Consider the following 16,671-nt stretch of genomic DNA (forward strand, 5'->3'; position numbering starts at 1 on the left):
GGAGACGGAGTCACCATCCCACCAATGCGTGTGCACACAGACTCCCAAAACCGGGCTCTGATGGTGCAGGACTCATTTTATTGTTGTCTTTCCACAGTATATATAAGGCGCATCAGGCAATCAAATGTTACCGCGCTTACTTCCTTGTTCTAAAATTTATCCTTATATGGTTATGAAATTGCTCTAATGAGGAAGAGGCAGCAGGCGTTGGCGGGGGAATGTGGAAGCTGACAGAGCGCGCTAGTTCTCAGGGCCATTGTGTCTCACCGATGTGCCGGAGCCATTGTACAGCGAGGCGGTTTGCCCTTCTCAGGCCCGCTCCAGAAGGCTGAGCAGCATTCTGCACTTTCTGCACCGTTCCTCCTGCATGCATTCTAACTCCACAGCCATCACCCCCACAGCTTTTCCTTTGGAGCAAAGAGCCGCTGAAGATCTTATGCATAAGCTCAGAGTACTGTCAGATATGGAAGACCTCTTGAGTGGAAGCAGGTATGGAAGACCTCTTGAGTGGAAGCAAAACATTGTTAGAGAAAGTACGAGATAGGATGACTGGCCCTGGGTCCTCAAGTGCAGGATGTTTTCAAAAATGAAATGGAGCCCATTAAGATTGATATCCTAGGCATTAGTGAGCTACAACGGACTGGTATTGGCCATTTTTAATCAGAAAAGAGTATGCTTTGATGTGCTAGGAAAACGCAATCCAGAGGAATGCCTTGGCATTCATTGTCAAAAAGGGACATTTCAAAATAAATCATGAAGTGCAATACTATCTGTAACAGGATTATATCTATTCACCTTTAAGGATTTTTAATAAATATAACGATTATTCAATTTATGCACCAACCACAAAAGCTAGCCATGAGGAAATTGAAGAATTCTAACAATTTCAGTCAGAAATTGATCAAACATGCAATGAAGATGTATTGTTCACTACTGTCCATTGGGATGCAAATGTTGGAAACAAAGAGTAAGGAACAGTCACTGGAAAATAAAAACTTGGAAACTGATGACATGATATAATTTTTTTCAGACCAATGACTTGCTCATAGAAAATACCTTCCTTCAATAATATGAAAGGCGACATTTAATTCTTTAGGTAAAATACAGAGAAATCAGATTGACCACATCTGTGGGAAGAGATGTTGGAGAAGCTCACTATCAACAACTAAAGCCAGGCCAGGAAGAGACTATCAATTTCCCATGTGCAAGTTAAGCAGAACGCTGAAGAAAATTAAAACAAGCCCAAGAGAGCCAAAATGCAAACTTAAGTCTTTCACCTGAATTTTCAGAATATGTCAAGAGCAGAATTGACACATTGTACACTAATGAAAGAAGACCTAATGGTCTGTGAGAGCATATCAAGAACAGCATTCATGAAAAAAAGCTGAATGTCAGTATAAAGAGTGGAAGGAAAGAAAAGATCAAAGTGGATGGCAGAAGAGGCTCTGAAATGTGCTCATAGTGTTTCAACAAGCTGATGCAGCACTGGAAGAACTCTCTACTCCATGCCAGGAGATTTGGAAGACAGCCTCTTGGCAACTGACTGGACGAGATCTATATTTGCACCCACTCCCAAGAAAGGTGACCCACAGAATTTTCAACCTATAGACCCATATCATTGATATGACATACATGTAAAATTTTGATGAAGATCTTCCAACATTGATTGCAAAAATATATTGACAAGAGCTGTCAGAGATTCGGGTCAAATTCAAAAGAGGACATGGAACAAGGGATATCATTGCGGATGTTAGATGGATCTTGGCTAAAACCAGAGAATACTAGAAAGATGTTTACTGGTATTTTATTGACCATGCCGACTTTCTACTACATGCATCATGACAATTTATGGGTGAGCTTGAGAAGAATAGGAATTCCAGAGCACTTTGTTGTGCTTATGTGGAACTTAATGGATTGAGTCAATTATGTTAACAGAACAATGAAATACTGCATATTTTAAAATCAGGAAGCTGTGTGTTAGACTTGTATCCTCTCAACACATTGATTCAGTCTGTATGTGATCATATAAACGGAGAAGCTGGCTTATATCAAGAAGAATGTGGCATCAGGATTGGAGAAGGGCTTATTAACAACCTGAGAGATGCAGCTGACACAACCTTGCCTGCTGAGAGCTAGGAGGACTTGAAGCACTTGCTGATGAAGATCAAGGATTGTAGCCTCCAGTACGGATTGCTTGCTATTCAATGTAGAGAAGACCAAAATCCTCACAATCAGACCAATAGTTAGCATCATGATAAATGGATAAAAGGTTGAAGTGGCAAGAATTTTGTCTTGAATTAATCCAAGATTAATGTCCATGGAAGCAAAATTTAAGAGATCAGAAGGGTTGCATTAGGTAAATTGGCTGCACAAGACCTCTTTAGAGTATTGAAAAGTAATGGTGTTACTTTGAGGACTAAGGTGTGGCTGACCCAAGCCATGGTATTTCCATTGACTCATATGCAGATGAAAATTGGACATTGAATAAAGAAGACCAAATAAGAATGGATGCATTTGAATTGTGGTACTGGAGAAAAATATTGAAAATACCATGGACTGCTAAAAGGACACACGATCTATCTTGGAAGAAGTCAGGCCAGAGCACTCCTTAGATGCCAGAGTGAGGAAGCTGACTCTTACCTTCTTTGGCTGTGTTGTCGAGAGAGATGGGTCCCTGGAGAAGGACATCATGCTAGGTAAGTTATCAGGGCCGTGAGGTGGAGGATGACCCTCACGGTGATGAATAGACAATGTCTGTGCAACAGGGGGCTTCGTTCAGTATAGGAACCATTGTGAAGATGGCACCGGATGGGGCAGGGTTTCTCTTGTGCCACTATGGTTGGAGCCATCAATGGCACCTAACAACAGCACTGTGTCTGTCATTGTTTACTTACTTTAATACATGAAATTCTTACAATGACACTTATCTCAATGTAACGAAGAGATGTTAACTAATGATTGAAGAAACAATATAAACAAGTTTTCTAATCTGGTTCTTTATATTTTATTTATTGAAATATATTTGTTGTTGTTAGATATAGTTGAGTTGGCCCCTGACTCTAGGCAGCCCTGTGCATAATGGGACAAAAAGCTGCCTGATTCTACACTACTAAAACTTATTTATGCAGAGTTGCCTGTGTGGTAGACAGTACACTTACTGTGACCCCTATAGACAGGACCTGGGAAAATAGGAATGCAGTCATTGTGACAGTCAACATTTTCTTCAGGAATGATATGATTTGAGGAGAAAATGAGAAACAGTTTGAAAATTTTAAGAATGCAATATTGACACCTAAGAATCAATCATTCTCCTAAACTGTAATGCTTACAAATGTATTTTAATATTTATAAAATTATACATTTATGATTTATTGAACAAGATTAGCTACTTTAAAAACCTAATCACATGTGGGTCTATTCTCTATGCTGAAACAGAAATGACACAGGCAAACTATTTGAATATATGAACATAGCATTTTTTATAAATATATGAAAATAAACATTAGCAGTTTAAAGCTCTATTCTTTTATTGAAACACTTCTGGGACAAAAATCGATCCCCTGGATCCTTTCACTAGGAGAAAGCAGTTGAAACCTCCTTGCCTTCAAATGAATTCCCCTTTGGGTTTGCAACTACCCCATTTGCCAGCTCACAAGCAGATCTTTTAATGTTTGTGCCCAAATAGAAATTCCTCATTATTTCTTCTGCAATCTTATCATGCTAAGGATAAGGATATACAGCATATCCCCTTGGTGAACTGATACTGTGCTGAAACAAAACCAGTATTCATTAACAGCCCAGCAATTTAATTTCATTTCCTCCTCTTATACCAAAGTTATAGTTATAAAATTTAAGAGTTCTCTTACTGACTACATTTTCCTGCTAGTCACTGTTTACTTTGCAAATTCCCCGGAAAAGATTGTTGGCTACAATTCTTGCGGTGTTACTAAAATATTTCTTTAACCTCCCAGACTAATACAGTGTATATGAATAGATGACTAAGACAGGAGCTGAATTTTCATATAGTGCTTCATCATATGGTACACAGGAATTCAAAATTTGGCAGGTTTTAGTAAACATCACACATGCTTCATGAGTGTAAGAGTTTTGGTTCTCTTCAATACTCCATACACAATTTCCCCATTGCTCCACATTTAATTAAATTTCATAATTTAAGTTGATGTTTGCTCCAAACCATTAAAATTCCAGCTATATTTTACATATTTTGGTAAGAAAACAGAGCACATCATCTACCAGCATAGTTTCCATCAATTATATTTGTCAACAGAAAAGGATGCGATTGAATAAAACTTAAATATTCATTCATCTGCATCTGAAAGTCAAACTCATTCCTGCTGAAACTCCTAGTAATTGAAATTCTGAGTAATCTGAATTTCATTTATTCTTTCAGCCTGCATCTTTAATAGGTTGCTAAATATTTCTGAAATAAAAAGTTACTTAGAAAATTCACATGAAAATTAGTCACTGGGGACCTTTAATCAGGGCAGAGTGCTATGCATCACAGAGCAAGATACATTTTGAAAAGGTATCCAAAATGTTGGCTTAATGTAAATCTTGCAAGTATTTTCTATTACTAGTCCTCAAATTTTACCATCTTTCCTCAATTTTTACCATCTAGAGTTGGGCGGGGGTGGGGGTGGGGGTGGTGGGGGTGGTGGAAGATAGTTCTGTAAAAGGAAAATAAACACAGAGAACTACAGCATATATACTCAAGAAATTGTCCTTGAAAGCGATTAATTCTCTTGCATAATAATTCAAAAGAAACACTTAATATTCATGCCTGATTTGTAAAATAATCATGCCTGATATATGAATATAAATCTACATATTTTATCTCCTGATATTTATAGACATCACTGATTGGAATTTAGCACACTTATGATATTCGTGGGGGAAATTAAAGATGCTTTAACAATTTATGTTCTTGTAAATTTATTATATCTGAAGTGAATTTTTTTTTTTAAGGAGTATATCTCATTCTAAGAAAGATAAAATTAAGAAACAGTGGTAAAAGCGTTGTGGGTCTTAACAAATGCGGACAGTAGCTGAACACAAGATATCTCCTGAAAATACCCTAATGGAGCTTACCCTTTGAAACTGAGTCACCCTTAAACAATTAGGAAATAAACTAAAGTATAAATTAATTTAAGATCTTAAGGAATGCTTCAATGTGTCCTGAGGTTAAAAGTAATAAGAACATAAAGAAATGCAATTAAATTACTGGGCCAGGGACCACATCACTGGGGATGTGACTTAAGCTGAGACTTGGAGAATGCAATAGCTTCAGCCTTTTCAAGAGCACAGACAGGAGTGTTTAGGGAGAAGACACTCTATCCATATGCTCAGACATTGACATGAAAAAGAACGTGATGGAAGAATTGGGAAAAAATATAGCCATGGGTGTATAAATCTATGGACTGAGTGTTTATAAAAATGGTAAATAACTTGTCAGAGAATGTCTTACAAATATGATGTGTTGATTTCTTGTCTTGATTAACTTATTTCAACCTAAAAAAGGGGGGCAATAGTTAATTAAATAGATGGGCAGGGTGGTGGTGGTGGGGAAAACAACTTAAAGAATATACCATTTTTAATTTAGTGGATAAGAAGCATTGGTGAGTTTGTATGAGGCCACACAGGTGATGAATCCTGGGTCAGGAGAGAGTGCTGACTGACAGTTTGTTTCCTGTGAGGTGAAAGTTACTAAATATTGTGTGTAAGGAACACCACATGAGGCTCCCTGATTAGATCGAGGAGCTGGATTCGTTCTGTAGCTCATGAAAGAGGACTGAAACAAAAACTGCTGACCATTCCCTGGGAGTGGCTCGAAATGAGAGGCACATTGCCCTGCTAAAGGCATGGGCAGCAGTTCAAACCACCAGCTGCTCCGTGGGAGAGGAAGGCGGCTTTCTCCTCCCTCAAAGATTCACCACCTCGGAACCCCCAGGAGCAGCTCTGCTTTGTGCTATAGGGTCACCATCAGTCAGAACTGACTTGATGGCAGTGACGGATGGCATTCAGCAAGCCACAGACCTAAATGCGAAGGAAGACAGCCCAAACTCCCTAGGAACTAATCAATACTTACTGGCTTGCTAAGGGGATCTGTTATATATTTGCTATCACAAGGAAAGAGTACTAAACAGCCCTTATATTACCTAATTTGGACTTAAAGCCCAAAGAGCTGAGAGAAGGTAACCACAAAGTGGCCAGTTAGCACACTCAGAGAAGTAAAGAGATTAAAATACTTCTCGCAAGAAATAAAGTCTTACTAGGAAACATTCTACACATGGAGAATTAAAAGAAAACACAGATATATAGCAAGTACAATCAATAATTATATTTTCCCCATAAAATTTAATTTGTACAATTTTGATCAAGATTTTGATGAAAATTTGCTTAATATCTTCAAAGTCATAAATGAATCACTTCTATTTTAAAGTTAATATTTATCATATAGAATAGGCAGAATTAAAATGAAAACTGAAAAACATTTGAAAATTAAAAAGTAAGAAATAGACTCATTATAACCAAAAAGAAAACTAAAACGATGGAGTACTAGAAAAGTCATGCATGAACAAATACTTGACAAATTAGAAGAGACACATTTGCCTAGAAAGCCTAGTGAAACAAAGACAATAAATCTATACATGCAGGCATGCATGCAAATGTATATGCATATTGAATAGATGTTCAGTACTAAAGCCACACAGTAGAAATTTCAAATAGAGAATGGATGCCTAATAGAGGAGACGTTATAGTCAAAGCTCTAGTAACAGTCCCAGGTCCAAAGACCTAGAGAGCTTCTAGTTTCTAACTCAGATATTAGACATTAAATACTCACCACACACAGGAGTGAAAACTCCGAAATTAAATATACGAACCCACAGAATAAGCAAACTATGTGTACAGAATGGATACCACGATTGAATGAGAAGCTTCCAAAACAAGACGGTAGCAAAACGATGGAGGATGAACCTCCAAAATTCCTCCCTTCCATAAAAGCGATGGGGAAAAAAAGAACAAAAGTAGTTCCAAATAACCTTTTTCAGAATTCCAAAAATTAACCAGAAGCTGTAGTAATCTGGGGAGGATTTAGTCCAGAAAAAAATGGTGCCATTTTAGAAAAACTTGTGACATTTTAACTTTCCCTATTCCTATTGCCAGCTAGCAATTCAGTTAAACTCAATTTACTCAGTGCCGTTGAATCAATTCGGGCTCAGAGTGACCCTGTGGGGTAGAGTAACACAGCTCCTGCCGGTTTCTGAGACTATGAGTCTTTATTGGCATAACAATCTTCATCTTACTCCCCGCTTTGCCCTTCAAAACTAAGAGTTCACAGTTTTAGTACCCGAGGGAAGGAGCAGAGCAGAAACCCTTTCAAAGCCTTGTTTCTGAACGAGGATAATTACTTTACCAGGCTGATGGTCCCCTGAAAGATACTAAGCGAAATGCTTTTCTTTATCTTATTTCCCTTTAACTTGTCCAATGCTAAATCTGCTCTCCGGGAGAAACTTGTTGATGGTTTAAATGTCACAGTTGCTTTAGATATTGAAAATAGTTGTCATAAACTATATATAAGCTATCTAAAAAGTTCAATATTAAAAAATTAAGACGGGGATGTTAAGAAAGTCATTGTTAATAAAGTCATTCGAACACATTGCTGGGATTCTAGAAGGTCATGTAAATGTGTTCAGCTGTGTAGTAAGACCTGAGAAGCTTTCACTGCCGATCACCCATCGGTTCTATGCACGTAGAAAGTGAAGGGATGCCCAGCGCAAGCCTAGAGTCGTTTGGGAAAGACTGGAGGATTTATTTTTTTCAGGCAGTTAAGAAAATCCTGTTTCATCATTTGCCGACCACCAACTGAGGAGAGATTTCAATTTTCACACATAATACAGATACATAATTTAGAGGATTAATAAAGAAGCATTCCCACACACATGCACAAACAACAAATAGCAGAACTACAAACATCAACAAATCCTGGGAAAAGGTGAGAATCTCTTATCCAAAGATGCCACATTATATTATTTGACATCAAGTTTTCATAAAAACCATGATACATACAAAGAATTCAGGAGTGAAACCCCAGGCTCAGGCTTGCAGGGGTGCCAGGCAACCTGGTAGAGATCCTGACCCATGCCAATGAACCATACCCTATTCGCTCTAGCTAAGTATTTTGAAGGTCCCTTGCCCGGAGGGTGCCTCACATCACTTGGGATCAAATGGACAAGGGAGGGAAAGGGGAGGTTGTCTGCTGAGTGCCATGTAAATCTTTGATGAGATCCCCTCAGACAGGTATATAGCGCTATTAGAGTGAGGCGGTAAAGTGATGGGGAAAACAATGCAGGAGAGGGGTCAGGGAGCAAATATACTTGGGGAAACACAAACGTATGTCAGTTGGTAGGAAAAGAGGGAGCAATGACTTCCAGTTGCAGGGAAGAATGACTGAACATGCTTTGGGGGAGACCAGCAGGGAAGGGAGGGTCTGTGGTAGTATGCACCAGATGGGCCACATTGCCCCAGGTTTCTGAATGCAGCCGAGGAACCAAGGCATGGTGTCTTGGAATGCTGAGACACTGAAACCTGGATCTTTGAAGTACACGACTTGCTACAAAGGATTGGTTAGTGAGATCCCATGTGGTAGCTCTACTGGATAAACTGGACTCTATCTCACACACCCTTGTAATCTGAGGACTTAAATCAGATGAGGTTCTTATAAAGCAGAGGACAGCTGAACCAAGATTGTTGAGCTGTTGGTAGGCAGACAAATAAGGTCTTCCTACATCAATGCCCTCTATGCTGTATTAAGATATATGTCATTCTGGCAAACCTGTGCTGGTCATTCCATTTTGTTTCTGTTTGTTCATATTAGGGAGTATCTTGGAGGTACTATGTCATTGGGGTCACCCTCTTGAAGTTGCGATATACATTTTTCTGATTTTTGGTAGATGAAACCCACGATTGATGAACATATAGGAATATAAAGTAGAATAAGGATTTGGGTAAGAGTTGGGGTATAGGAGTGGGGGTGTGGTTAATGGGAGATGATGTCAAGGAGTCCAGGAAGAAAAAGTATGTTTGGAAACTGATTATGGAAGCAACTGTACAATTGAGGTGATTGAACTATGGAATTATATGACATATATATCAACTCTTAAGTGATAATAAATGAAAAGAACATAAGACAAAACAAAACAACAACAACGTAGATCCAGAAATGGGTTTGGGGCTTACACTAAATTTTAGTGATAACTTAAGAACAATCATATAGTACTTACATCTTGGTCCTGCTCAATTCTCACACTCAAGAAGGCAACACAGAAGATACAGGTGCTGTAGGAAAACGTAATGAAGAAATTAAATGCTACCTGGCTATCAGATAAAATAGTGTCAGGAGTCTTGAAGTTTTTTCTCCAAACAAGCAGCCATCTAAGTGAGATGTCAACTAAGTCTACATGGAAGAAGCACACCATCATCAGTCACCAAAGGATTTCAAATTCTATAATCGACAGTCGAAGGAGGGAATAGTATCAGAGCCTATATTGTGAGAATCTGATTTGAGCAGAAGGCTATGAATGACCGTGGGAGCTCAAGGTTCATTTGTGGGAACTGCATAGGAAATAAGCCTCCGGTGATCACCTCCTATCCACAATTGAGGGTTGAGAGGAAAGAAGCTACTAAACAGAATGCATTAGAGAGATGAGTATAGAAGATCAAAGGCATAAAGCTGACATGAACAGTTAAAATTTACTCATTTTGATCCCCCCTGTGAAGCATGCTGGACCTGTTCTGGTTTTCCAACATTTTTGTATATTGGGTTTTTATTGTATGGTTTGGTTTCTGTTCATTCATATTAGGACATATCTCAGAGGAGTTACATCATTGGAGGTCACCTACTTGAAAATGGTGTTAGATGTTTTTCACTATATGAAACCCAGAGTTGATGAACCTATACGGGCAGCAAGTAGAATAAGGGTTTGGGGTGGAGGGATGTATAGTAGGGGAGGGGAGGTAAGGGGGAGGTGATGTCGAGAAGTCCAAGAAAAGAGAATGTTTAGAAACTGTGGTAGCCATTATAAAATTCTGCTTGACATGATGGAACTATGGAATTATATGATGCAAGCATTAATGCCCTATTAATATAAAAAAGAAAGTGCAACTCATATATAAGGGGTGTAAACAGCACTCAAAGAGCACCAGATATTTTACCCAATGAAGATTATCAGTCAGTTATCTTAATGCTGTTCAAATAGCCAATGAAAGCCATGGCTAAAGACATAAATAAAAGCATGAGCACATTTCAATAAATAGAACACACCAGGAAAGGAATAAAATTATAAAAAGAAAAATTCTATAATTGAGTACAATGACTTAAAACAATCACTAGAGGAGCTAAACAGCAGAGTTGGTAAACCGAAGAATGAATCAGCGAACTTGAAGATAGTTCAATAGAGTGTCCATTCTGAGGGACAGAGCAGAAAGAAAAACTAATGAAGTAAAATAAACCAAGCCTCATAAACTTGTTGGACAGTATCAAGTGCAGCAAAATATGTGTAATGTGAGTACTAAAGAAACAGGATAAATATAAATATTATTTGAAGAAATAATAGAACAATATCACAATTTTGATGAAAAATATTAACCCCAAAAGTTCAACAAAAACTACAAAGAGTAATTCAAAGATATTTACACCCATTGTTGTTGATAGGTTCTATCAAGTGGGTTCCACCCCATAGTATCCCTGTGCACAATACAGCAAAACCCTGCCTGGTTCTATGCCGTCCTCAGAATTGTTACCTTTGAGCTCATTGTTGCAGTCATTGTATCAATCCATTAAAAAAAATCATTTTGTTGGGGGCTCACACAAGTCTTATCACAATCCATACATACATACATTGTGTCAAGAACATTTGTACATATGTTGCCATCATCATTCTCAAAACATTTGATTTCTGCTTGAGCCCTTAGTGTCAGCTCCTCAATTTTTCCCCTCCCTTCCTGCTTCCCCCTCCCTCATGAACCCTTGATAATTTATAAATTATTATTATTTTGTCATATCTTACACTGTCCAACCGCTCCCTTCACCCACTTTTCTGTAGAGTTTCTTCATTTTTGCTGTTCTCCTTCTTTATCCAGCATGATGTCCTTTCCCAAAGATGGTTCTCTGGTAACATATACAATGTAGTTGAGACAGTCTCACAATGCTCTCTGGAAGTTTATAGTACTTTTGATATTCTTCGCCAGTACCATAACTCAAGTGTATCAGTTCTTTTCAGGTCTTCCTTATACAAGATCTGCATTAGGCAGGGCTCTCTAGAGAAACAAAAACCATTTATGGTTATATATATACACAGCTATTTGGTCTATACAGCAGTATAGAGGGCTCAATTCAACTCATTTTCGTGAACTAGTTAATATACTGGAAATACTTCAACTCACTTGTGCTGCCAAGTCCAAGGTCAAGGAAGCAGACAACAGAGTCTTCCCTCTGGCAAGGCAGTCAGAGTCTGCCCACAGGAGCCAACAGCAGGGTGGGTCAGCAACAGTCAGTAGCTCAGGAGCTTAGCAAAGCAGGCCCTGATGGGATCTCAAAGTCAAGCACAGTGACCGGATCCAACAGCCTCAAACTCAAGAAACATAGGCACTAGCAGGTCTCAAAGGAGCCTCAAACTCCAGCCACATGATCCATGTGTTGGCTTTTCCCACAGGTAGTGTAGCACACAGGTTGAGGCAGAGAACTAGCTAAAGCAGTAGCACACTGGTCCAATCCAATAACCAGGAAGCAAGAGGGAGATAGGATGCCAGCTGTCTTTCTTTATTTCAGTCATCTTCCAATTACGCTGCAACCAGATCAAACTCAACCCACATGTTCCCTTTGGCCTAATTGGCACCATAACCTCAACTACCACAAGATGCAAATTTCACAAATTGCATATGAAGTGATTGAAAATAGCCTGGGCTTGAGTCACACATACTTTTAACATCCTAGCTCTTTAACACTTTCAAAATGTCATGTGCAACAGATTTACCCAAATTCAAAATATCATTTGATTCCTTGACTGCTTTTTCCCTGAGCACTGATTGTAGATCCACAAGATGAAATCCTTGAAATTTCAATATTATCTTTGCTTATCATGTTATCTCTTGGTCCATTGGGTTTTCTTTAAATATAGTTGCAGTCTACACTGATGGCTATAGTCACTGATCTTCATCGGCAAGTGCATTACATTTTTTGAATTTAATTAACAAGGTTTTGTTATCTGCATATTATTAATAAGGCTTCCTCCAATCCTGATGCTACATTCTTCTTCATATAATCCAGCTTCTCAGATTATTTGATCAACATACAAATTCAAAAAGTGCCTTGTATGGTATGGTGAAAGGGGACAACTCTTTCGCATACCTTCCTGATTTTCAACCATAAAATATTTCCTTGTTTAACTTCAATAGCTGCTTTTTAGTCCACATGCAGGCTCTGCAAGAATACAATGAAATGCTCCAGAATTCACGTTCTAATCAATGTGAGTCATCATTTGTTATGGCTACATCGTCAAATGCTTTTTCATTTGCTGTGTCAATAAAAAATATAAAAGCATCTTTCTGGCCTCCTCTACTTTCAGCCAAGATCCATCTGGTGTCAGCAAAGACATGATATCCCTTGTTCAAAACTCTCTTCTTATCCTATCTTAAATTTCTGGCAACTCCCTGTCCAGGTACATATGCAACCATTGTTGAATAATCTTTAGTAAAATAGTATTGTATGTGATATTAAGGATCTTTTAGATAATTTCAACATTCTGTTGCCTTACCTTTCTTTGGAAGGGGTACAAATGTGGATCTCTTTCAGTCAGTTGGTCAGGTAGCTGTTTTCCAGTTGTGTTTTTGTTGTTTGTTTGTTTTCTATCAAGACAATATGCCTGTTTACTTTTCAAGGGTAGCAGTCCTCTGGGAATTTCATTTGGAAACATTCCATAATTATTTTATAGCCCTGATCTTTCACATTCAGACTTCTTTTTGTGCCCCAATTAAAGTTATCTATACTAAAACAAAAACCAAAAAGCAAGTTGTTTTTTTCAAAGATATGCATATAAATTTTTTTTAACAAAACAACCCTATCACCTTCAAAGAACTCTCTATTACACTTAATACATTTGTCAAATCTGCTATTCCATTCTTGGAAACATTTTCCAAACTTATCTGTTTGGATGGCTGACAGCACCTTCCATGATTTTTTTCTTCACCTCTTCTATGTAGTCAAATTGCTGTCCTTTCATGTCCCTCTGAATTCGCAGAAGCGAAAAGAAGACACATGTGGAATGAGGTCACGTGAGCAAGGTGCGTAGAGCAAAAGAGGCATGCTGTTTTTTGCCCAAAACTGGCACACTGGGATGGCTGCACGAGCAGGTGCATTGTCATGGTGGCAAAACCAGTCCCCCATCTGCCACAAATCAGGCCTTTTTTCTTGTACACTCTTATGCAATCTTTTCAGAACCTCTAAATACAAAACTTGAGTAACAGTTTGACCTGGTGGAACCAACTCCAAATGCACTATGAGCGGACATTTTCATCTGTTCAGGAAGTTGATGGATGCCCAGAATGAGGTGTGTCATCTATCGCCATTTCGCCATTTCTGAAACAAGAAAACCAGTCGTACACTTGAGTTTTTCTCATAGTGTATTTGTAACTGGATTCAACATCGCAACAGTTTCTGTGCCATTTTTCTTGAGCAGGAAGCAAAATTTCACAGCCACACGCTGTTCTCTTAAATCGGCCATCACAAAAAATGAGGTTCTAGTGAAACTGCTTTTACGAAAAAAAATTCACTGTGACCAGAAAGAACCTACACAGGTGACACCACTGGGTGCTCTAACTCAGTGTGAGTTGCTCAGTGCTTGCCTAGCAAGAAAGTTCCACTTTTCTCAGGGCAATTCTGGTTTGGGGGAGGGTGTCCCCTTGTGTGTGTGTGTGTGTGCGTGTGTTTATACACGAGTATACATAACACATATATACATGCAATCCTTAATATATGTGTATATGCACATATACATTATATACATATATACATATACATCCAAATCTATGAACAAATGCATAAGTTGGTGAGGAAGAAATGGAAGAATTATGCCAACATCCCTCAAGGCAACTTTCTTGGCTTTTTTCTCACTAATGTGCCACCAATTCTGTTGGAAGCCACTTTGTTGATCAGATCTTTTTTTTTTTTCTTGAAGACACCCTAAGAAGTGTAAGGAAGTGTGTTACTGCAGGAATTCATATTCAGCTATTCATTGATCATAGATAATTGTTTAAACATTTTATTTGAATTAAATCATTTTATTTGAATTAAATCAGTCCATGCATACAGTAGATGCTAGTAGCAATCCTTTTTGACTTATACCCCATCTCCCATGTCAAAGTATTTATTTCTGGGAAGAGAAAAACCAGGCAAAGAGGGTGCATTTGGGTGCTTTTAAGAAAGCAAGTCATATTAAAACTATCTTTTAGGTTACATGAATATACAGTATATCCAAACCAAACTCACTTCCATTAAATCCAACTCTGGTTTTGAGACAATCTATTTTTTTGAACTTTTGATTGTGAAGTAGGTGAAGATTTACAGAACAGATTACTAATGTTACATTTAATAATTTATACATATGTTTCTATTCGAAATGTTTATGGACTCTGGAAGCCTTATCATTCTCCTGAGAATGTATTGCTGATAAATATAATTACTTAAAAAGAAACAACAAATTAAAAAAAAACTATAGTTAAACACACAGAGAGTGAGGATGACAGGGAGAGTAATAGTCAAACTTAAAAAAAAAAAATTAACACCAAAATATTCCAGAACTGAATTGAAAAGTGACCAAATTATCATATTGGAAATCCAAGTGATAAGCAACTATTTAAAAAAAAACAAAAAACTATCTCAACTATATCCTAAATTATTATCACTCCTTAAGATGTTTCCTATTGCTGCCTTAAAATTTCTAAACCACCTAATTTTCAATCCCTTCTCCTTCTCCTAACATCTTTTAAATTTTGAAAACTTTGGTCAAATTCTTATCTTTTGTTTTATTTTGTCCTCTTTCTTCATCCTTTTTGCCTCTTTTACCCATTTATGGTTTTATGGGGTGTTTTTCTTAATTGAATGTGAGAAGCCAAGTTACAGAAAAACAATAATATGGATTAGAGTTATTTAAAGCAACAATCGAGGGACTATATTTAAATACATATTGATTTCTCTTTAAATATTTCCCATCAATAAAAACTAACATCAATTGCTGATTATGGCATTGCTATCTGGTTATGAAACAGAGCTATGGGAGAATTTTTAAAACCTTACAGGAAGGGTAAAGCTCAGGCCTTTGGCTAACCCTAAAGTGTTATTCACTATTTACATTAGTGGCAGTCTCCTAATCCTTAATCCTCCGAAATGTACGCTCAGTAAAATCAAAGAACCATGCTATGATGAAATGCAGCTGTACAGCTACCCCGTGCTCAGCTTTCCTTGTCGTCACTCAGAGAGATCCTAAAACCTCAAAACAAAAGTCTGTAAATTAATTATTTGTAATGTCCTAAATCCTATTATCAAATCTCCAAAGCTCCCACACTGTTTAACCCCACTTCCTAATAAGGACAAAAAATGAATCCTAGAAAAATGTCATTCATTAGATACATCCCCATTTTTTTTTTATTTTCTTTGCTGATTTACGCAGCCATCTCCTTCCAATCCTTGTCTTTTCCATGCTTTCCCTTAACCTGCGGATGACATCCTTTTTCCCTAAGGTCCTTTGAAATGGAACATTCACTAAAGCAGCAAGGAAGTAGAGCATTAGCCCTTCCTTGACCTCTCATGGACACATTAAAATGTATTAAATGTTCTTTCCCCCCTTTAGAACAGAACCATATCGTTGCCTGTAATACTAGTTGCTTAATTTGTCTGTCATAAAATCAAGAGGTCTGACTTTTAAGAACCAAGATAAAACGTTTCCCAAGGACATGCTAAGAGAGCAATATGAATCTGTTTTAAAGGACATCTCTTTTCAATTTCGGTTTCTGTGTTTAATAACAGAGATAGTTTAAAAATGAAGAGATTAGTGCTTAGACCTTAATGCCACAGAAACCAATGTAGGTTTGAATAAGTTAAAAAATCTAATGCTAGCGTTTCAGTTTGAGTTGTTCCTTAGGAAAGCAACTTCTTAGGGAAATTTGATCTGTTGGTTTTCTGGACATTGCAAAGATTTTATGAGGCATGATGATGAGTTAGCTATAAAAGCATAAGAATTTACAAATCCTACTTCCTATTAAATGTACATCAGTATCAAAAGGAGGGAAGAATTGGGCTGCAACATATGCATTTAAAATTTTGCTGAATCTAGATATTTGAAAACTGGTTTAAGGTGTTCGCCAAACCAAAATGCAGTTAAATCCACTCAATCTGATTTATACTACATGTTTAAGCCACTTCCCATTGGGTCGATTCCCAGAGTGTACATTATCTGTTGATTGCTTTAAAATATAGACCAAGGTCAGCAAAACATTGTATAAACAGAAGGGAAGAATTTTTTGTCCTACCTCAAGTTGTAATGTAACCCAACATAAAATTTATATCTTTGAGCCTGTTTCTCATGGAGGTCAAGAAAC

Source organism: Echinops telfairi, unplaced genomic scaffold, assembly GCF_000313985.2.
Source record: "Echinops telfairi isolate 266 unplaced genomic scaffold, ASM31398v2 ScPeMD7_7424;HRSCAF=8462, whole genome shotgun sequence".
NCBI lineage: Eukaryota > Metazoa > Chordata > Mammalia > Afrosoricida > Tenrecidae > Echinops > Echinops telfairi.